The sequence below is a fragment of the Oncorhynchus clarkii genome, chromosome 9 (assembly GCF_045791955.1).
Source record: "Oncorhynchus clarkii lewisi isolate Uvic-CL-2024 chromosome 9, UVic_Ocla_1.0, whole genome shotgun sequence".
In the NCBI taxonomy this organism is placed as follows: Eukaryota; Metazoa; Chordata; class Actinopteri; order Salmoniformes; family Salmonidae; genus Oncorhynchus; species Oncorhynchus clarkii.
Window position 1 is genome coordinate 60091851 of NC_092155.1, and position 22837 is coordinate 60114687.

Here is a 22837-nt window from a genome sequence, read left to right on the forward strand (position 1 = left end):
TATGGCCTATGTCCAAGGTTAGATAGAGTCTGGAGAACATAGGTTAGGAACATGGCAGGATTCCAGTTCAGTGTGTTGTAGAACTGTAAATTGGATTCCAGATTATACCAGCAACACAGATTACCAGCAACACAGATTACCTCCTCTCCTCATCTCCTCCTCTCCTCTTTCATCCTGTCCATCTTTCATCCTCTCCTCCTCTCCTCCTTTCATCCTCTCCTCCTTTCATCCTCTCCTCCTCTCCTCCTCTCCTCCTTTCATCCTCTCCTCCTCTCCTCCTTTCATCCTCTCCTCTTTTCATCCTCTCCTCCTCTCCTCCTCTCCTCCCTCTTCTCCTCTCCGTCATGCCTCCTCTCCTCCCTCTTCTCTTCTCCTTCTCGCCTCCTCTCCTCCCTCTTCTCCTTTCCATCTCGCCTCCTCTCCTCCTCTTCTTCTCTCCTTCTCGCCTCCTCTCCTCCCTCTTCTCCTTTCCTTCTCGCCTCCTCTCCTCCTCTTCTTCTCTCCTTCTCGCCTCTTCTCCTCTCCTTCTCGCCTCCTCCCCCTTCTCCTTTCCTTCTCGCCTCCTCTCCTCCTCTTCTCCTCTCCTTCTCGCCTCCTCTCCTCCTTTCCTTCTCGCCTCCTCTCCACCTCTTCTCCTTTCCTTCTCGCCTCCTCTCCTCCCTCTTCTCCTCTCCTTCTCGCCTCCTCTCCTCCCTCTTCTCCTCTCCTTCTCGCCTCCTCTACTCACACTCCTACACTCCTCTAACTCTTTCCTCCCTGTGTCCCTGACTCTTGGACCAGTAAATGAACACTCATTTGAAAGTCAGATAAATCCTTTGAATGTATTATTGATGCAAACAAATGACCCTGTATGCCCCAGATTATACCTAATGGAGCCCTGGCTTGTTGGTAAGGAGGTCGTTTCCAGCCTATGGAGGCAGGGAGGGGAGACCACGATTGATGCAGGCTCCTCCCCTCTGCCTCTTCATTATTCTTCTAGAAAAGTTTCAGGGGTTCTGATCAGACTCAGGTTGGGAAGTTTGCTACTAAGACAGTGCTACTTATTGCTGCCTGTATTATCTGATATCCTGTGCTGAGCCGAACCCAGAGCCACATTCATTAGTTTATTTGAGTAAAAACACAAGGCACCAAGGCAATTTGACGATCAGGGAGAGCGCTTCTGAAACCAGGAGATGTGTTATTAAAGTTTATGGATGTTGCCCGTACTTTGTTACATTTTATGTTGGTGTTGGCCTTTTTGTCAAGGAGGACTAGATTTTATTTGTTCACAGGCACATTTTCACAGCTTGTGTTTCCACTTGGATTTTCAGCAGCGGCAGCAGAGTTAGCGCAGTGGTAGTGGGCGTGGCCAATGGCAAGATTTTAGAGCCCCTCGTCTTGGTCGCAGAGACAACATGTTACACATTTTGCCACGGGGCAGAGAGAACATGTTACACATTTTGCCACGGGGCAGAGAGAACATGTTACACATTTTGCCACGGGATAGAGAGAACATGTTACACATTTTGCCACGGGGCAGAGAGAACATGTTACACATTTTGCCACGGGGCAGAGAGAACATGTTACACATTTTGCCACGGGATAGAGAGAACATGTTACACATTTTGCCACAGGGCAGAGAAAACATGTTACACATTTTGCCACTGGGCAGAGAGAACATGTTACACATTTTGCCACAAGGCAGAGAGAACATGTTACACATTTTGCCACGGGGCAGAGAGAACATGTTACACATTTTGCCACGGGGCAGAGAAAACATGTTACAAATTTTGCCTCGGGGCAGAGAGAACATGTTACACATTTTGCCACAGGGCAGAGAGAACATTTCACACATTTTGCCACAGGGCAGAGAGAACATTTTACACATTTTGCCACGGGGCAGAGAGAACATGTTACACATTTTGCCACGGGGCAGAGAGAACATTTTATAGTTTTAAAGCTAGTTTCCTGCAACTCTACACATTTTGCCACAGGGCTGAGAGAGTAATGTGCAGTTTTAGTTAATTTCATGTATTTCATGCAATTCTACACATTTTGCCATGGCTTAGGCCTTGTTCTTATACTACCTGAGTGACTCAAACATTATAACAAAATCAATGGGGCCCCATGCCATGACATTTTTGCAATTTTAGATTCTCCCTGATGGTCTAGTTCTTATTTTGGGAATTGTTAGTTCTCAAAGATGATCTTATTAAAAAATGTATTGCTCTTTTCTACATACTTTATATCCGGTTTTAGTTGTTTAAGTTTACACTGAAAATGTAAAGAAACGAACAAAACAATAAAATTGACAAAAATGTTTGTAGTGGCGGCCACGATTTAGCAGCGGTGGTGTGCCGCTGCCAAATGCATATAGGGGAAACACTGACATGCACATAAATACACACATTCCCTCCTCTTTTACACATGCAGTGACACACACACACACACTTCTTTATGAAACAGCTATGGTAGGGGTATGGTAGGGGTAGAAGTGATGGTGGATTTGAAGAGAGGGGATAGAGAAAGAGAGACGGATGTAAATAGAAAGGGAGGGAGGGAGGGAGGGAGGGAGGGAGGGAGGGAGGGAGGGAGGGAGGGAGGGAGGGAGGGAGGGAGGAGGAGAGAGAGAGAGAGAGAGGGATAGGGGGAGGAGAGGGGGAGAGGGAGAGAGAGAGGGAGAGGGAGAGAGAGAGGGAGGGAGGGAGGGAGGGAGGGAGGGAGGGAGGGAGGGAGGGAGGGAGGGAGGGAGAAGGAGAGAGAGGGAGAGAGAGGGAGAGAGAGAGAGAGAGAGAGAGAGAGAGGGATAGGGGGAGGAGAGAGGGAGAGGGGTAGAGGGAGAGAGAGAGAGGGAGCAAGAGAGGGAGGGAGAGAGGGAGATAGAGAGGGAGGGAGGGACAGAGGGAGAGAGGGAGGGAGAGAGGGAGAGGGAAAGAGAGAGAGAGAGAGAGAGAGGGAGGGAGAGAGGGAGGGAGAGAAAGAGAGAGGGGGGAGGGAGGGAGGGAGAGCAATAGAGGAAAGGAGGAAGAAAGAGGAGGATGGTGAGGAGGGGAGAGGAGAGGAGAGGAGAGGGTCCCCAAGCCTTGGGCTCAGGTCCTAGCTCTCTAGTGACTTCAGCTCTGTTCCTTTCCTGCAAGCTGGCCAGGACCCCCAGGAGACACTTCAAAGGGCCCCGCTCTTCTCTTGGACATTTAAAGCTGACACACACACACACACAAACACACACACACACACACACACACACTCACAAGCACACACTCACAAACACACATCACACACGGTGTTGGAGTGTGAGGGCCTCTTATAATCTAGTCACTGTCATTCTCTATCCTGGCAGTTCTCTGTGTGTTCATTACTCTGTGTGTTCATGTCTGTGCTAGTCACTACAGTTGATCAACATGTGTGTTTACAGACGTGTTGTCTTATAGTAAAGGACTGCTGCACAGTAAAGGAGATCAAACTCAGAGATGTGTCCAACACCAGAGGGGAGCTCTGTGCATCAAACACCAAAGAACCAATCACAGAGTTCAAGCAAAGAGAGGTGTGTGTGCGGCCCACAACAACGCACCAATCAGCTTGCGAGGCTGTGTCCATGTCCTCTGTGTGTAGAGGAAGCTTTCTCTGAAGGACTGACACCAGTTAATGCATCTCTCCTTTTCCCCTCTTATCCCTCTGCCTTCAGCTGACTGTGCTTTGCAGATCCTATTCGCCTTCCAATCCAGATCCATCTTTGACTTTTCTTGAGCCCAATTCACAAACATTTCATGGGCTCAACCTTGACACACACGGTGGGGTGGCGGTGGGTAGGGGGGCTGGTGGGGGCTGTCCCCTGCCTCCGCGGCCCCCATGCTGGGTGTTTGATATGTTGAGTGGTGGGTGTGAGCGTGGAGCCATGCCGCTGTCGTCTCACTACAGTGCCTCCGCTACCAGTCCCCCGTCCTGCACAGCTGTTTCACATCCGCACTTTACCAGTCCCCCGTCCTGCACAGCTGTTTCACATCCGCACTTTACCAGTCCCCCGTCCTGTACAGCTGTTTCACATCCGCACTTTACCAGTCCCCCGTCCTGCACAGCTGTTTCACATCTGCACTTTACCAGTCCCCCGCCCTGCACAGCTGTTTCACATCCGCACTTTACCAGTCCCCCGTCCTGCACAGCTGTTTCACATCTGCACTTTACCAGTCCCCCGTCCTGCACAGCTGTTTCACATCCACACTTTACCAGTCCCCCGTCCTGCACAGCTGTTTCACATCCGCACTTTACCAGTCCCCCGTCCTGCACAGCTGTTTCACATCCGCACTTTACCAGTCCCCCGTCCTGCACAGCTGTTTCACATCCACACTTTACCAGTCCCCCGTCCTGCACAGCTGTTTCACATCCGCACTTTACCAGTCCCCCGTCCTGCACAGCTGTTTCACATCCGCACTTTACCAGTCCCCCGTCCTGCACAGCTGTTTCACATCCTCACTTTACCAGTCCCCCGTCCTGCACAGCTGTTTCACATCCGCACTTTACCAGTCCCCCGTCCTGCACAGCTGTTTCACATCCGCACTTTACCAGTCCCCCGTCCTGCACAGCTGTTTCACATCCGCACTTTACCAGTCCCCCGTCCTGCACAGCTGTTTCACATCTGCACTTTACCAGTCCCCCGTCCTGCACAGCTGTTTCACATCCACACTTTACCAGTCCCCCGTCCTGCACAGCTGTTTCACATCCGCACTTTACCAGTCCCCCGTCCTGCACAGCTGTTTCACATCCGCACTTTACCAGTCCCCCGTCCTGCACAGCTGTTTCACATCCGCACTTTACCAGTCCCCCGTCCTGCACAGCTGTTTCACATCTGCACTTTACCAGTCCCCCGTCCTGCACAGCTGTTTCACATCCGCACTTTACCAGTCCCCCGTCCTGCACAGCTGTTTCACATCCGCACTTTACCAGTCCCCCGTCCTGCACAGCTGTTTCACATCTGCACTTTACCAGTCCCCCGTCCTGCACAGCTGTTTCACATCCGCACTTTACCAGTCCCCCGTCCTGCACAGCTGTTTCACATCTGCACTTTACCAGTCCCCCGTCCTGCACAGCTGTTTCACATCCGCACTTTACCAGTCCCCCGTCCTGCACAGCTGTTTCACATCCACACTTTACCAGTCCCCCGTCCTGCACAGCTGTTTCACATCTGCACTTTACCAGTCCCCCGTCCTGCACAGCTGTTTCACATCCGCACTTTACCAGTCCCCCTTCCCGCACAGCTGTTTCACATCTGCACTTTACCAGTCCCCCGTCCTGCACAGCTGTTTCACATCCACACTTTACCAGTCCCCCGTCCTGCACAGCTGTTTCACATCTGCACTTTACCAGTCCCCCGTCCTGCACAGCTGTTTCACATCCGCACTTTACCAGTCCCCCGTCCTGCACAGCTGTTTCACATCTGCACTTTACCAGTCCCCCGTCCTGCACAGCTGTTTCACATCTGCACTTTACCAGTCCCCCGTCCTGCACAGCTGTTTCACATCTGCACTTTACCAGTCCCCCGTCCTGCACAGCTGTTTCACATCCGCACTTTACCAGTCCCCCGTCCTGCACAGCTGTTTCACATCCGTACTTTACCAGTCCCCCGTCCTGCACAGCTGTTTCACATCTGCACACTGTGTGTCAATGTACATGTGTGTGTTTATGTATGTATACATGCGGATGTGTGTGTGTGTGTGTTTATGTATGTATACATGCAGATGTATGTGTGTGTGTGTGTGTTTATGTATGGATACATGCGGATGTATGTGTGCACAGGTGCAGGTGTGTATGTGTGTGTATGTGCGTGTATGTGTGTGTATGCGTGTGTATGCGTGTGTATGCGTGTGTATGTGTGTGTATGTGTGTGTATGTGTGTGTATGTGTGTGTATGTGTGTGTATGCGTGTGTATGCGTGTGTATGCGTGTGTATGCGTGTGTATGCATGTGTATGTGTGTGTATGCGTGTGTATGTGTGTGTATGAGCCTGGGTAATGTATAATTCAAGCGGGGAGGCGTTCATCTCAGTTTGACACATTCAATCATTTGGAGACGTGGTGTTTAACGGCTTAATGGAGTCGCTTCAGTGTGAATCTCCTCTCCTCTGGTGCCGTACCGACTCACCATGTTCTTCCCCCCGCAGGGTTGGGCCTTTTAGGAAACATGGCTACCCAGTGTGTTGATAAGTAGTTTCTTGACTGTAGATGACATGTTTAAAATATGTCATTTGCTTCTCACTAAACAGCAGGTCAAACTTTTAATGTGTGTGTGTTGCCAGCGGTAGTGAAGTCAGCAAAGTGCCACCTCAGCACCTGCTCTTTAATGATTAATACCATATTGATGGTCTCAATTAATTTCCTATTACGCCACAGAAGGCTCCGCTCGCTCTCTCTCTGTCACGGCTCTCCGTTTGTTTTGGGAAGCTTCTCAATGGCAGCTGCTGGCGGCAGATAGCATGGCTCCTCTCGCGCTGCCTCCACACGCACACACACACACACTCTCTCTTCTACAGACGCCGTGCACGTCTAGTATCTTACAGAAACACAGAACGTTACGCAATTACGTGCTAGTTTGCTGTCTTTAGACACATTCACACAGTGCATTGCATTGCAGTTTGTATGTAGCATTGAAAGACTTCTTTATCAGACCACATGGCTCGATCAAACCATACCTAGCTCACACAGTAATGAAATGATCTCTATCTATACAGTCTGATGGGTTCTGTATAGACTGAAGGTCAGAACAGAGCCTTATATAATCCTTAGTGTACTGCTGCTCCCATGACTTTGGACGGGTTAAAGAAGACACCTCATGTCCTTTTGGTGAGATTGATGTGATTCCGGTGTTTTCACCTTCCCATAATCCCCTCTCCCCTGCTGTGTGGCTGCATACATACATTCCTAATAGATACATATTCTTGTCTCTGTGGATTGTACTGATGATCACTGGGATTGTCTCTTTTTGAGCTCCCTCTGTCTTTCTCTCTCTTCTCTCTCTCTCTCTCTCTCTCTCTCTCTCTCTCTCTCTCTCTCTCTGTGAACTCATTCTCTCAACCCCCTCCCACCTGTGATGCTGGTGCCTGTATCATGCCCTTGCTTTGCCTCCTCATCAGTGTTTGACTATCATCCAACTTCCAGTCAACACTGCCCCTGCAGATCCCCTCAGGAAGTGCCTGTGTGTGTGTGTGTGTGTGTGTGTGTGTGTGTGTGTGTGTGTGTGTGTGTGTGTGTGTGTGTGTGTGCGTGTGCGTGTGTGCGTGTGCGTGTGTTGGGTGTGTGTTGGGCGTGTTTTGGGCGTGTTTTGGGCGTGTGTTGGGCGTGTTTTGGGCGTGTGTTGGGCGTGTGTTGGGCGTGTGTTGGGCGTGTGTTGGGCGTGTTGTGGGCGTGTTTTGGGCGTGTGTTGGGCGTGTTTTGGGCGTGTGTTGGGCGTGTTTTGGGCGTGTGTTGGGCGTGTGCGTGTGTTGGGCGTGTTTTGGGCGTGTGTTGGGCGTGTTTTGATGGCCTTTTCCTCCGTCTGGTTCTTCTCATCATGACCTTTCCTCTCTATCTCTTCTTACTCACAACTCCCTTATCGTTGGACATCCTCCTACAAATTTATTCTCCACCCTCACCTCTCTCTCACACACACACGCACACACACATACACACACACACACACACACACACACACACACACACACACACACACACACAAAGACATACAAACACACACACACACACACACACAAACACACACACACACATTCTCTATCTGTTTTCATTTTTTATCATGCAGACTTAAATCACACTGCTGGTTGCTAGGAAACCATTTGAGCATTCCTTCCCAGAGGGTTGATGTGTGGATGTCAGATTACCCGTTTGTTTGAATGTGAACTCTGTGTATGCATGCGTGTGTGTGTGCACATGAGTGTGTGTGTGTGTGTGTGTTTATGTGCATGTGTGTGTACTTTTGAACATGTGTGTGCATGGGGGGGCTGATGTGTGCGTCTCCAGAGAGAGGTCTGGCTAAGCTGAGATCTGGGGCTGCTCCTGTACCCAGCAAAACATCAACCAGGGACTGACAGAACCACAACACAGCACACAGGCTGAAGAGAGGAGTGTGTGGTGATGCTGTTATTGTTTTGTTGTTGCTATTTTTCTACTGGTAACTGTTCACGTTGATCACCAGCGTTATCACTGTGACTGCTGCTGCTGCTGTTGTTTGGTACATAGCTGTGTGTGTTAGCAGAGAACAAAGGCAGATTTATCAGCAAGGTTGTCCTGCAATTTTGGACACACATCAGTCCTCTGTGTGACGTCCTGTTTAGAAATGCACCAGCGCACCTCTCTCCCCTGCCTGCTCCTGTGAAGTGCTGGCTAGCTCACAGACCTGGACACAGACACATAAAGAGAAGACCTGGACACAGGGACATAAAGAGAAGACCTGGACACAGGGGCATAAAGAGAAGACCTGAACACAGACACATAAAGAGAAGACCTGGACACAGGGACATGAAGAGCAGACATGGACACAGGCAAATAAAGAGCAGACCTGGACACAGGGACATAAAGAGAAGACCTGGACACAGACACATAAAGAGAAGACCTTGACACAGACACATAAAGAGAAGACCTTGACACGGGCACATAAAGGGCAGACCTGGACACAGGGACATAAAGAGAAGACCTGGACAGGGACATGAAGAGAAGACCTGGACACAGACACATAAAGAGAAGCCCTGGACACAGACACATAAAGAGAAGACCTGGACACAGAGACGTAAAGAGAAGACCTGGACACAGGGACGTAAAGAGAAGACCTGGACACAGGGACGTAAAGAGAAGACCTGGACAGGGACATGAAGAGAAGACCTGGACACAGGGACGTAAAGAGAAGACCTGGACACAGGGACATGAAGAGCAGACCTGGACACAGGGACATAAAGAGCACACCTGGACACAGGGACATAAAGAGAAGACCTGGACACAGGGACATAAAGAGAAGACCTGTACACAGGGACATAAAGAGAAGACCTGGACACAGGAACATGAAGAGCAGACCTGGACACAGGGGCATAAAGAGAAGACCTGGACACAGGGACATAAAGAGAAGACCTGGACAGGGACATGAAGAGAAGACCTGGACACAGACACAGAAAGAGAAGACCTGGACACAGACATATAAAGAGAAGACCTGGACACAGACACATAAAGAGAAGTCCTGGACACAGACACATAACGAGAAGTCCTGGACACATACACTTAAAGAGAAGACCTGGACACAGGGACATGAAGAGCAGACATGGACACAGGCAAATAAAGAGCAGACCTGGACACAGGGACATAAAGACAAGACCTGGACACAGGGACGTAAAGAGAAGACCTTGATACAGACACATAAAGAGAAGACCTTGACACAGGCACATAAAGAGCAGACCTGGACACAGACACATAAAGAGAAGACATGAACACAGACACATAAAGAGATGACCTTGACACAGACACATAAAGAGATGACCTGGACACAGGGACATAAAGAGAAGACCTGGACACAGGGACATAAAGAGAAGACCTGGACACAGACACATAAAGACAAGACCTGGACACAGGGACGTAAAGAGAAGACCTGGACAGGGACATGAAGAGAAGACCTGGACACAGACACATAAAGAGAAGCCCTGGACACAGGGACATGAAGAGCAGACATGGACACAGGGACATGAAGAGAAGACCTGGACACAGGGACGTAAAGAGAAGACCTTGACACAGACACATAAAGAGAAGACCTGGACACAGGGACATGAAGAGCAGACATGGACACAGGCAAATAAAGAGCAGACCTGGACACAGGGACATAAAGACAAGACCTGGACACAGGGACATAAAGAGCAGACATGGACACAGGGACATGAAGAGAATACCTGGACACAGACACATGAACAGAAGACCTGGACACAGACACATAAAGAGAAGACCTGGACAGGGACACGAAGAGAAGACCTGGACACAGACACATAAAAAGAAGACCTGGACACAGACACATAAAGAGAAGCCCTGGTCACAGACACATAAAGAGAAGACCTGGACACAGGGACGTAAAGAGAAGACCTGGACACAGGGACATAAAGAGAAGACCTGGAAACAGACATATAAAGAGAAGACCTGGACACAGATACATAAAGAGAAGGCCTGGACACAGACACATAAAGAGAAGACCTGGACACAGGGACATAAAGAGAAGACCTGGACACAGACACATAAAGAGAAGACCTGGACACAGACACAGAAAGAGAATACCTGGATACAGGGACATAAAGAGAAGACCTGGACACAGGGACATACAGAGAAGACCTGGACACAGACACATGAAGAGAAGACCTGGACACAGGGACATAAAAAGAAGACCTGGACACAGACACATAAAGAGAAGACCTGGACACAGACACAGAAAGAGAATACCTGGACACAGGGACATAAAGAGAAGACCTGGACACAGACACATAAAGAGAAGACCTGGACACAGGGACATGAAGAGCAGACATGGACACAGGGACATGAAGAGCAGACATGGACACAGGCAAATAAAGAGCAGACCTGGACACAGACACATAAAGAGAAGACCTGGACACAGGGACATGAAGAGCAGACATGGACACAGGCAAATAAAGAGCAGACCTGGACACAGGGACATAAAGACAAGACCTGGACACAGGGACATAAAGAGAAGACAATGGACACACAAATCAAACAGAGAGCAGGGACAAAAATTGGAGAGAAAAATTGATAGAGGGAGAGAGAGAAAAAGAGAGAGAGTGAGAGTTGATCGTTGTGTACCTTGGAGTGTGTGTGTGTGTGTGTGTGTGTGTGTGTGTGTGTGTGTGTGTGTGTGTGTGTGTGTGCGTGTGCGTGCGATAGAGAAGAGATAGAAGAGAGAATCAAAAAGAGAGAAGAGTTAAACTGCCTGCGTCCGAGAGGGATACTTGACTTCCCCTGAGTGGTTTAGTTGCGGTCTGACTCTGTGTCCCCTGGGTGGTTTAGTTGCAGTCTGACTCTGTGTCACCTGGGTGGTTTAGTTGCGGTCTGACTCTGTGTCCCCTGGGTGGTTTAGTTGCGGTCTGACTCTGTGTCACCTGGGTGGTTTAGTTGCGGTCTGACTCTGTGTCCCCTGGATGGTTTAGTTGCGGTCTGACTCTGTGTCCCCTGGGTGGTTTAGTTGCAGTCTGACTCTGTGTCACCTGGGTGGTTTAGTTGCAGTCTGACTCTGTGTCACCTGGGTGGTTCAGTTGCGGTCTGACTCTGTGTCACCTGGGTGGTTTAGTTGCGGTCTGACTCTGTGTCCCCTGGGTGGTTTAGTTGCAGTCTGACTCTGTGTCACTTGGGTGGTTTAGTTGCGGTCTGACTCTGTGTCACCTGGGTGGTTTAGTTGCGGTCTGACTCTGTGTCACCTGGGTGGTTTAGTTGCGGTCTGACTCTGTGTCACCTGGGTGGTTTAGTTGCAGTCTGACTCTGTGTCACCTGGGTGGTTTAGTTGCAGTCTGACTCTGTGTCACCTGGGTGGTTTAGTTGCGGTCTGACTCTGTGTCACCTGAGTGGTTTAGTTGCAGTCTGACTCTGTGTCACCTGGGTTGCTTAGTTGCGGTCTGACTCTGTGTCACCTGGGTGGTTTAGTTGCGGTCTGACTCTGTGTCACCTGGATGGTTTAGTTGCGGTCTGACTCTGTGTCAACTGGGTGGTTTAGTTGCAGTCTGACTCTGTGTCACCTGGGTGGTTTAGTTGCGGTCTGACTCTGTGTCACCTGGGTGGTTTAGTTGCGGTCTGACTCTGTGTCACCTGGATGGTTTAGTTGCGGTCTGACTCTGTGTCAACTGGGTGGTTTAGTTGCAGTCTGACTCTGTGTCACCTGGGTGGCTTAGTTGCGGTCTGAGTCTGTGTCACCTGGGTGGTTTAGTTGCGGTCTGACTCTGTGTCACCTGGATGGTTTAGTTGCGGTCTGACTCTGTGTCACCTGGGTGGTTTAGTTGCGGTCTGACTCTGTGTCACCTGGATGGTTTAGTTGCGGTCTGACTCTGTGTCACCTGGATGGTTTAGTTGCGGTCTGACTCTGTGTCAACTGGGTGGTTTAGTTGCAGTCTGACTCTGTGTCACCTGGGTGGCTTAGTTGCGGTCTGACTCTGTGTCACCTGGGTGGCTGGGCGCTGAGCATTAGGATCAGTGCCATGGCCATTATGGCAGACGGATGTCTCCTTGATCGGTCCTTCCTAGCCGCATGGCCCCTGGGCAGGGCAGCCGGTCTCCGCCTCAGCCTCTCACAGCATGGCTCTGGGGGCCACCAGGACTAATGGAGAGGGTGGTGGTGCTCTGCTACGGCCTGAGGATGAATAAGTATCCTGTAAATTGCGAGAGCTAGATACTATAACTACCTGCTACAGAACCCTGTGCTGTCTGGCTGGTATCTAGACTACTCTGCCCTGCTCTTCCTTTATACTCAAATAGGGACTCTTTTTCACATATTACAGATATACACTACCGTTCAAAAGTTTAGGGTTGCTTAGAAATGTCAGTGAAGAGGCGACTCCGGGATGCTGGCCTTCTAGGCAGAGTTGCAAAGATAAAGCCATATCTCAGACTGGCCAATACAAATTAAATATTTAGATGGGAATAAGAACTCTGCCTACAATTCCAGCATCTCGTAGTCGCCTCTTCACTGTTGACGTTGAGACTGGTGTTTTGCGGGTACCATTTAATGAAGCTGCCAGTTGAGGACTTGTGAGGCGTCTGTTTCTCAAACTAGACACTGTAATGTACTTGTCCTCATCTCAGTTGTGCACCGGGGCCTCCCACTCCTCTTTCTACTCTGGTTAAAGCCCGTTTGTGCTGTTCTGTGAAGGGAGTAGTACACAGCATTGTACGAGATCTTCACTTTCTTAGCAATTTGGAATAGCCTTCATTTCTCAGAACAAGAATAGACTGACGAGTTTCAGAAGAAATTGCTTTGTTTCTGGCTATTTTGAGCCTGTAATCGAACCCACAAATGCTGATCCTCCAGATACTCAACAGAACAACAGTTTTCAGCTGTGCTAACATAATTACAAAAAGGTTTTCTAATGATCAATTTGCCTTTTAAAATGATAAACTTGGATTACCTAACACAACGTGCCATTGGAACACAGGAGTGATTGTTGCTGATAATGGGCCTCTGTACGCCTGTATAGATATTCCATTAAAATACTGCCGTTTCCAGCTACAATAGTCATTTACAACACTAACAATGTCTACACTGTATTTCTGATCAATGTTTTGTTATTTTAATGGACCAAAAATGTGCTTTTCTTTCCCAAAAAAAGGACACAAAAAGGACCCCCTTTTCACCCCAATTTCGTGGTATCCAATTGTTAGTAGTTACTATCTTGTCTCATCGCTACAACTCCCGTATGGGCTCGAGAGAGACGAAGGTATAAAGCCACGCGTCCTCCGAAACCCAACCAAGCCGCACTGCTTCTTAACACAGCGTGCATCCAACCCGGAAGCCACCTGCACCAATGTGGCGACCTGGTTAGCGTGCACTGCGCCCGGGCCGCCGCAGGAGTTGCTAGTGCGCGATGAGACAAGGATATCCCTACCGGCCAAACCCTCCCTAACCCAGACGACGCTAGGCCAATTGTGCGTCACCCCATGGACCTCCCGGTCGCGGCCGGCTGCGACAGAGCCTGGGCGCGAACCCAGAGTCTTTGGTGGCACAGCCCTAGACAAACGCGCCACCCGGGAGGCCCAAAAACAAGGACACCTCTAAGTGACCCCAAACTTTTGAACGGTAGTGTAGATAAAGACATAACATGCACATAACACCTTTTACAATAGCCCCTGTGAAAGGAGACAGACTCACACACGTACATATGCACCCACACACACATCCAAACACCTCTAGCAGTCCGTTCCCAGAGTGGAGAGGTTCTTCCCCTCTAAGCTGAGTTATTTAACGGCACCTCTTGAGTGATTATGTGCCGCTGAATTAAACATCACAGCTGGGCCTCAGCCGCTGGCTCTCTCTCACACACACACACACACACACACACACACACACACACACACACACACACACACACACACACACACACACCTCTCTCTTCCTGTTACTCAAAAGTTCCAACTCTTTAATATGCCGCCTGGACCCCATAGGCAGGCTGGTACAGAAGGTTCTTCAGGAGGAACACAGGCCTTCAGTAGTGGGGAGGAGAGCGCCAGATAGATACAATACCTGCTGCCTTCAAAATAGATGTGATGTGAGAGAGACCAGGGAGAGATGTCAAGATGTGACAGAGACCACGCCAGCTCTAGGAAGAGTCTTGGTGGATCCAAACTTCTTCCATTTAAAATTGATGGAGGGCACTGTGTTCTTGGGGACCTTCAATGCTGCAAAATTCTATTGGTACCCTTCCCCAGATCTGTGCCTCGACACAATCCTGTCTCGGAGCTCTATGGACAATTCCTTCGACCTCATGGCTTGGTTTTTGCTCTGACATGCACTGTCAACTGTGGGACCTTATATAGACAGGTGTGTGTCTTACCAAATCATGTTCAATCAATTGAATTTACCACAGGTGGACTCCAATCAAGTTGTAGAAACATCTCAAGGATGATCAGTGGAAACAGGGTGCACCTGAGCTCAATTTTGAGTCTCATAGCAAAGGGTCTGAATACTTATGTAAATAAGGTATTTCTGTTGTTTATTTTTAATACATTTGCAAACATTTATGAAAACCTGTTTTCGCTTTGTCATTATGGAGTATTGCGTGTAGATTGATAAAAAAATTGAATATATTGAATCCATTTTACAATAAGACTATAACGTAACAAAATGTGGAAAAAGTCAATGGGTCTGAATAATTTCCGAATGCACTTTATATACCCCCTAAAGTGCCTCACAGGGGAGAAGGTCCTTAGGAGACCCCCTGCCTCCCACCATCCCCCCTGCTGAGTCTCCTCCCATGCCTTTCTCACACAGACCTGGGTGGACACGGCTGAACTGGCCAATTCACAGCATGACACTCCTTGAAACTGGCACGTGCCCTTGGATTGGTACACACCCCAGGCACCAGGAACACCATGGCATGGATGCAGTGGAGCAAAAAGGAGAGGAGGAAGAGAGGGATGGGAGAGAATGAGGGAAAGAGAGGGGGCGGAAGGCAAAGAGCTCTGACACCAGACACCCAATTAGAGTGTCTATACTGAGAGCATTTAACAAAGGCTTTTTGAGAGAGGACCCAGAGAGAGGGGGAAGATGGGTTCAACAGGGACTCCTCCACTACCTAGACAGGAGCTGGCTGCAGGGTGTTTACTCCATTTTAGGTTGTTTGATGTGGAGTGTTGTTTGCCTGTTTATGCCGTTGTGTGAGTGTGTGTATGCGTGTGTGTGAGGGCCTGTGTGTTTTTGTGTCTTAATGTGTATGGCAGCAGCAACATTAGCAGCCACCCCCACACTCCCAAACACACCCTTTGGCGGTGAGAGAGCGACAAAACATTCCAAACAAAAGGATAAAGGAGAAATCTTATGCCTGTGGAGCTGTGGAGGTGAACTTACAGCATCACAGAGGCAGTTGACCTTGAAATGAGCAGCAGTGTTTGGGGACAGCCAGAGAGGGGGGCACGTAAAGAGGGAGGGATGGAGGCAAGGAGCGACGGGGGAGACAGAGAGGGACGGAAGGAGGGAGACAGAGAGGAAGGCAGGGAGGGAGGGAGGTAGGGAGAGAGAATGGGAGGGATGTAGGGAGGGAGGCAAGGAGGGACGTAGGGAGAACTAGAGAGAGGAAGGCAGGAAGGGAGGGAGGGAAAATAGGAGGGATGGAGCGAGGGAGGGAGAGAGGGAGAGAGGGAATCAGTGAGGAGAGAGAGAAAGAGAGAGAGAGGAAGGCAGGCAGGCAGGAAGGGAGGGAAATGGGAGTGATGGAGAGAGGGAGGGAGGGAGGGAGGGAATCAGTGAGGAGAGAGAGAGAGACCGAGAGGGAGGCGAGAGAGGGAGGGGTGCGTTTAAGAGCTTAACCCCAGTGCCAGGGGCCAGGAGGCTGCTTAATGACGGGCACACAATGCCATCCATCACCATGCCACCGCCAGTGCAACTGCCCCAGCAAAGCCCACAGAGCACGGCCATAATCACCTCTCACACCCACATACACCAACACACACACACACACACTCACACACACACACACACACACACACACACACACACACACACACACACACACACACACACACACACACACACACACACACATACACACACACACACACTGCACATCGGTTTACACACACACAGATCAGCATGCACACACTTTCAACTGCTAAACACACATGATAATAAACACAGGCCAGGTTTAAGTGCAGGGTGTTAATCACCTAATGGGCACTCTCACACAAACATAATAACTCACACAGACAGCTAGCTCACATTAGGCTATAGCTAGCCAAGCAAATGGTTCTGAGATACGAATAATAAGATTATAAATGTAATGTTAGCTAGCGAGCCAGCCAACTACTGTTAGCTAGCTAGCTAGGTAAACAATGATACATAATCCCAACTCATAAAGTTACTACCCTGCATGAGTCTGCAGGTGGCTAACCAACCAGGTGTAATGTTAGCTAGCTCACATTAGGCTATAGCTAGCCAACTAAATGGCTCTAAGATACAAATAATAAGATCATACACGTAACGTTAGCTAACGAGCCATCCAGCGAACTTCAGCTGGCTAGCTAGGTAAACAATGAACCATAATCACAACTCATGACGATACTCCCCTGCATGAATATGCAGGTAGCTAACCAACTAGGTTCAATGTTAGTTAGTTAACATTAGGCTTTAGGTAGCCAAGCAAATGGCTCTGAGATACAAATAATAAGATCATACACATAACGTTAGCTAGCGAGCCAGCCAGCTAACTTTAGCTAGCTAGCTAACAGTACACTTTAACTTCAAATGAAACCACTTTCTGTCAAAATTAGAAACTTAAAATTTAGCAAACTAGACTATCTTATACATCATTCATGGATGGACACGTCTCCTGTCGGATGCCATGGTTGCCCTTATTTGAATATGCAATCCAGAGAGACAGGTGTTTTCTTCATCTCCTTAGCTATCATACTGGAATTCCACTGACTTCAAAACTCGGTCCTCCAGAAAGTGGAGAGCAACACATATGCAGTTTTACTACACAATACATTTCAATAAAAGCTGCTTTAGTAAGGATTACCTAAACAGTCTGACCAGCTCAAATAGACAGAAGCATGCAATATGGCAGACCAATCCAAACTCATCTCTCGGCATGTCCAGCCCACCCACCTTCTCCTCCTCCTCCTCCTCCTCCTCCTCTAAGGAATGGGTGGTTTTCTCCTGACTTCTCCTCTGAAAACCTGCCTTCCACCTCTCTCTGTGTATCTGTCTGCTGTCTGATTGCTGCTAGACTCCCTAAGCTTTGAAGTCATTCCCAGACAATCATGGCTAGCGGGATGCTTGCTCGATTTTTCTGTGGCTAAACCGAATAGGCTCGAAATGTAACTATTTTAATCGTGTTTACAGATGGCATACAAGTTTGTTATTAAGGCACATGAAAGTTCACCAACAGTGTCACCAGCAAAGCACCACCACACTTCCTCCTCCATGCTTCACGGTGGGAACCACAGATGTGGAGATCATCCGTTCACCTACTCTGCGTCTCGCAAAGACGCGGCGGTAGGAACCAAAAATCTACAAATTAGACTAATCAGACAAACGGACATATTTCCACTGGTCTAATGTCCATTGCTCGTGTTTCTTGGCCCAAGCAAGTCTCTTCGTATTATTGGTGTCCTTTAGTAGTGGTTTCTTTGCAGCAATTTGACCATGAAGGCCTGATTCACGCAATCTCATCTGAACAGTTGATGTTGACATGTGTCTGTTACTTGAACTCTATGATGCATTTATTTGGACTGCCATTTCTGAGGTTGGTCACTCTAATGAACTGATCCTCTGCAGCAGAGGTAACTCTGGATCTTCCTTTCCTGTGGCGGTCCTCATGAGAGCCAGTTTCATCGTAGCGCTTGATGGTTTTTGCGACTGCACTTGAAGAAACTTTCAAAGTTCTTGAAATGTTTAGGATTGACTGACCTTCATGTTTTAAAATAATGAGGGACTGTCGTTTCTCTTTGCTTATTTGAGCTTGACATAATATGGACTTGGTCTTTTACCAAATAGGGCTATCTTCTGTATACCACCCCTACCTTGTCACAACTAATTGGCTCAAACGCATTAAGAAGGAAAGAAATTCCACAAATTAGCTTTTAACAAGGCACACCTGTTAATTGAAATGTATTCCCAGGTGACTACCTCATGCAGCTGGTTGAGAGAATGCAAAGAGTGTGCAAAGCTGTCATCAAGGCAAAGGGTGGCTACTTTGAAGAATCTCAAATATAACAAAACTTTTTTGGTTACTACATGATTCCATTTGTGTTATTTCATAGTATTGATGTCTTCACTATTATTCTACAATGTAGAAAATAGTAAAAAATAAATAAAAACCCTTGAATGAGAAGGTGTGTCCAAACTTTTGACTGGTACTGTATGTCTCTGAAGCAGTTTCTCCTCCCTAGCCTATTTCCATCCATCTTCTCCTCCTCCTCCTCCTCTGAGGAATGGGTGGTTTTCTCCTGACTTCTCCTCTGAGAACCTGCCTTCCCCCTCTCTCTGTGTATCTGTCTGCTGTCTGATTGCTGCTAGCCTCCCTAAGCTTTGAAGTCATTCCCCTCTGTGCGGCTGGTGGCTTTATCTTGTTCCTCACTAGGTTTCTCCCATCAGTCCTCAGCTCCTCCACGTCCCACCAAGCCTCCTCTTCTTAATTAAGATCCTTTCATGTTAATGGCTGTTCTTATCGCTCCAGTGCTACGCAGCTCATTGTAAGAGAGAGGCCTAGCTGCTACAGTAACGTTATGCCAGGCAGCACTGGGCCTGGAGCACCCCTCTCCTCTCCTCTCCTCTCCTCTCCTCTCCTCTCCTCTCCTCTCCTCTCCTCTTCTCTCCCCCTCTCCTCCCTGCTCTTTTCTCTTCTCTCCCCCTCCTATCATCCATCCTCTCTTAGCCCTCCTCTCTCCTCTCCTCTCTCCTCTCCCAGCCCCCCTCTCTTCTCTCCCCTCCCCTCTTCCACTCTCTCCTCCTCTCTCACCTCCTCTCCCAGCCCCCTATTCCCAGCCCCCTATTCCCAGCCCCCCTCTCCCAGCCCCCCTCTCTCCTCTCCTCCTCTCTCCTCTCCCAGCCCCCCTCTCTTCTCTCCCCTCCTCTCCTCCTCTCTCCTCTCTCAGCCCCCCTCTCTCCTCTCCTCATCGCTCCTCTCCCAGTCCCCCCCTCTCCTCTCTCCCCTCCCCTCCTCCACTCTCTCCTCCTCTCTCCCCTCCTATCCCAGCCCCCGTCTCCCAGCCCCCCTCTCCCAGCCCCCATCTCTCCTCTCCCAGCCCCCCCTCTCTCCTCTCCACTCTCCCCTTAATGAGGTCGTGGTACCGTGTTGGTAGTGACGGCTACATGGAGACAAGGGGAGCGGCAAGGAAAGGAGAAAAGAGGAGAGGAGAAGAGAGGAGAGGGCAGAGGACTGTGACAGGGGTCACCAGGGCTTGCAGGCCCATGTTACAGATTACATGAACGTTTCAACCAACGGACAAGCACTGTGGTGTCTGTATCTGTCTGCCAGAGCCTGTTGAGAGCCCTGGGTCTACAGTACATGGCCTGTCCTGGTAGGAGCATTGTCCGACTCTGTAACTGTAACCCTGGTAATGAGGTTCTGGTCGCCTCCTAAATGGCACCCTATTCCCTACATAATGCATGCATTTTGACTAGAGAGCACTATGAAGGGGTAGGGTGCCATTTGGAACCCAGGCTCTTTCCCCTTGCTGTAGCTGTGGCAGCATGCCTGGCTGAGCTCTGCTGTATAGCAGTGTGGTGTGTACTGACTCCAGAGCAAGGTAGTGGTGCTGAGGCTGAGCTGAACGGTGTGGGTGCCAAAGAAACCTGTTGCCTGGCTACGACTGTACCCTGGTCTTGCGGTAGCGTGATGATGTGTTTTTGGTTTGTGTGTGTGTTGGTGGGGATTGTGTGTGTGTGCGTGTGTACATGTGTGTTTGTGCAAGGTGTTTGTGTGTGTGTGTATGTGTGTGTGTGTGTGTGCGTGTGTGTGTGCGTGTGTGTGTGTGTGTGTGTGTGTGCGGGATGTATGTGTGAGAGTGTGTGCATGTATGTGTGTGTTTGTGTGTGTGTGCATGTGTTCACCCCCCCTTAGTAGACATGCCGCCCCTGTGACTGCCTCCCTTAGCCTCGGTAGGTCATTTACTCTGCAACATCCATCCATCTGCTGTGGGGATGTTCACCAGACAACACAATATCACTACAACATAATAACACAGTCTACAAATACACATGATGCATGCATATTGTTTTTTTTTACCTCGACTACAACTTGGATGTGCACCATCAATACCTTGGAGCCTCCCACACTAACATGCACACACACACACACACACACACACACACACACACACACACACACACACACACACACACACACACACACACACACACACACACACACCTTGCACAAACACACACACACACACACCTTGCACAAACACACACACACACACAACACACACACACACACACACACACACAACACACACACACACACACACACACACACACACACACACACACACACACACACACACACATACACAAACACACACACAAACACCTTGCACAAACACACACACACACACACACACAAACACACACACACACACACAAACACAAACACACTCCCCCTCCACACACTCCAGCAACCGGATCCCACTCTCCCCCCACCACCATTGCGGAAATGTACAGCTGGAAAGCGGCCCTGTAACCCGCATGGGAAACAAGCAGGAAAACAACCAAAAGACTACATTACACAATTAATCAATAAGTTAATGAGATCTCATTTTCTCTGCAAAACAGTATCCAGGAAAAAGTTCCCCCCTCAGCTTTTTTCCTGTTTCCTTTGGAGAGAAACAAACTGGTGATATTACACAGAGGAAAAGAAAGCAGCCAGCAGGAAATTAAATTAAATGACCATCCTGATAGATTTATGTGACGCTTTACATTTTCATTGTGTTGTTTTCTTGGTGGCGGAGAGGAGGAGGGACTAAGTGGGCCGACGAGAGCTGCTAAATGTGTTGTAAAGGCACTCTGAGGAGAGAGGGGGAAAAGTTACACTTACACACGTCATACGCTGCCTGAGTCCCAAATGGCACTCTATTCCCATTAGACCTTGGTCAAAGTAGTGCACTACATAGGGAATAGGGTCCCATTTGGGACAAAACCACTGCTGGCTCACACATGGATTTTACAAGTCATAACAGCAAATTCATAATACTAACGCCTACTGTAGCTAGCTGTAGCTGGCCTCTACAGATTACTGTTGTTTGGATGAGCTGTAAGGCTGCCAGCCAAATGTTCCCATTCATTGTAGGGCAGGGACCAATGTGTGTGTGTGGTAGGGAACAGCAGTGTGTGTCTTTATGTATGGGTGGGGTTTAAATGGAGGGGGCGTGGGGCTGCTATGTGGATAGAAGTTATGTTTTGTGTGTGTGTGTGTGTGTGTCTGTGTGCGTGTGCAATATGTGTGTGTTTGTTTTTATTGGTGTGTATGAGTGCCTTCCCCAATGTGCTCATGAGTGTGTGCTGTGGCCCTTTATTCGCCCCTATCGTGCTAGTTAAGGATTGAGGCCATGGCCTGGCGATTACCACAGCTGGTGATGCCATCTGGGGGCATCACACGCCCACCCGCCCTGTCACCATGAAAGCGGGGCCAGCCGTCTCACGGTGTTCACTAAAATGGCAGGGAACAGGGACAACGTTTATCACAGTTTGTATATACTGTACTCGATACCATCTACTGCATCTTGCCTATGCCGCTCTGTACCATCACTCATTCATATATCTTTATGTACATATTCTTTATCCCTTTACACTTGTGTGTATAAGGTAGTAGTTTTGGAATTGTTAGCTAGATTACTCGTTTGTTATTACTTCATTGTCGGAACTAGAAGCACAAGCATTTCGCTACACTCGCATTAACATCTGCTAACCATGTGTATGTGACAAATAAAATTGGATTTGATTTGATTCACAGAGGAGATAACACATCTCCTTGTTCAGCTGTGGTGGTGGGGTGAGGGCCATAGATCAGACTGGTGTGACATGGACTAAATATCCAGATACCAGTACCACTACAAAAGAGTATACAGACCTATCAAAGAATAGCCCTTTTTCCCCACTGGGAGCTGAAATGAATATGTCAACTAAAGAAAATGACTCTGTAATAACAACCATTAGGCTTTTTTAAGATAATATCATTTTATTGTTTTGAATATGAGATGATTCCAACACTGGTTGGCCCTATGCACAAATCACTGAACATGGCTTATGTATAATAGACACTTTTAGCAGTATTTTGAGAGAACCTGTGCAGGTCAGAATGGACTATTATGCTGTACATTTATTATCCCTTGTGTTTCTCTCCTCTCCCTCCATCTTTATTATCCCTGGTGTTTCTCTCTCCTCCCTCCATCTTTATTATCCCTGGTGTATCTCTCTCCTTGTCCCTCCATCTTTATTATCCCTGGTGTATCTCTCTCCTTGTCCCTCCATCTTTATTATCCCTGGTGAATCTCTCTCCTCCCTCCATCTTTATTATCCCTGGTGTATCTCTCTCCTCCCTCCATCTTTATTATCCCTGGTGTTTCTCTCTCCTCCCTCCATCTTTATTATCCCTGGTGTATCTCTCTCCTCCCCCCATCTTTATTATCCCTGGTATTTCTCT

General features: G+C 48.7%; 1 protein-coding gene across 1 annotated transcript in view; it reads left to right on the plus strand.

The window, feature by feature from the left end:
• LOC139417313 (calmodulin-binding transcription activator 1-like) overlaps positions 1–22837 on the plus strand; it is a 633264-nt gene that overhangs the window by 539518 nt on the left and 70909 nt on the right. The window lies entirely within an intron of this gene.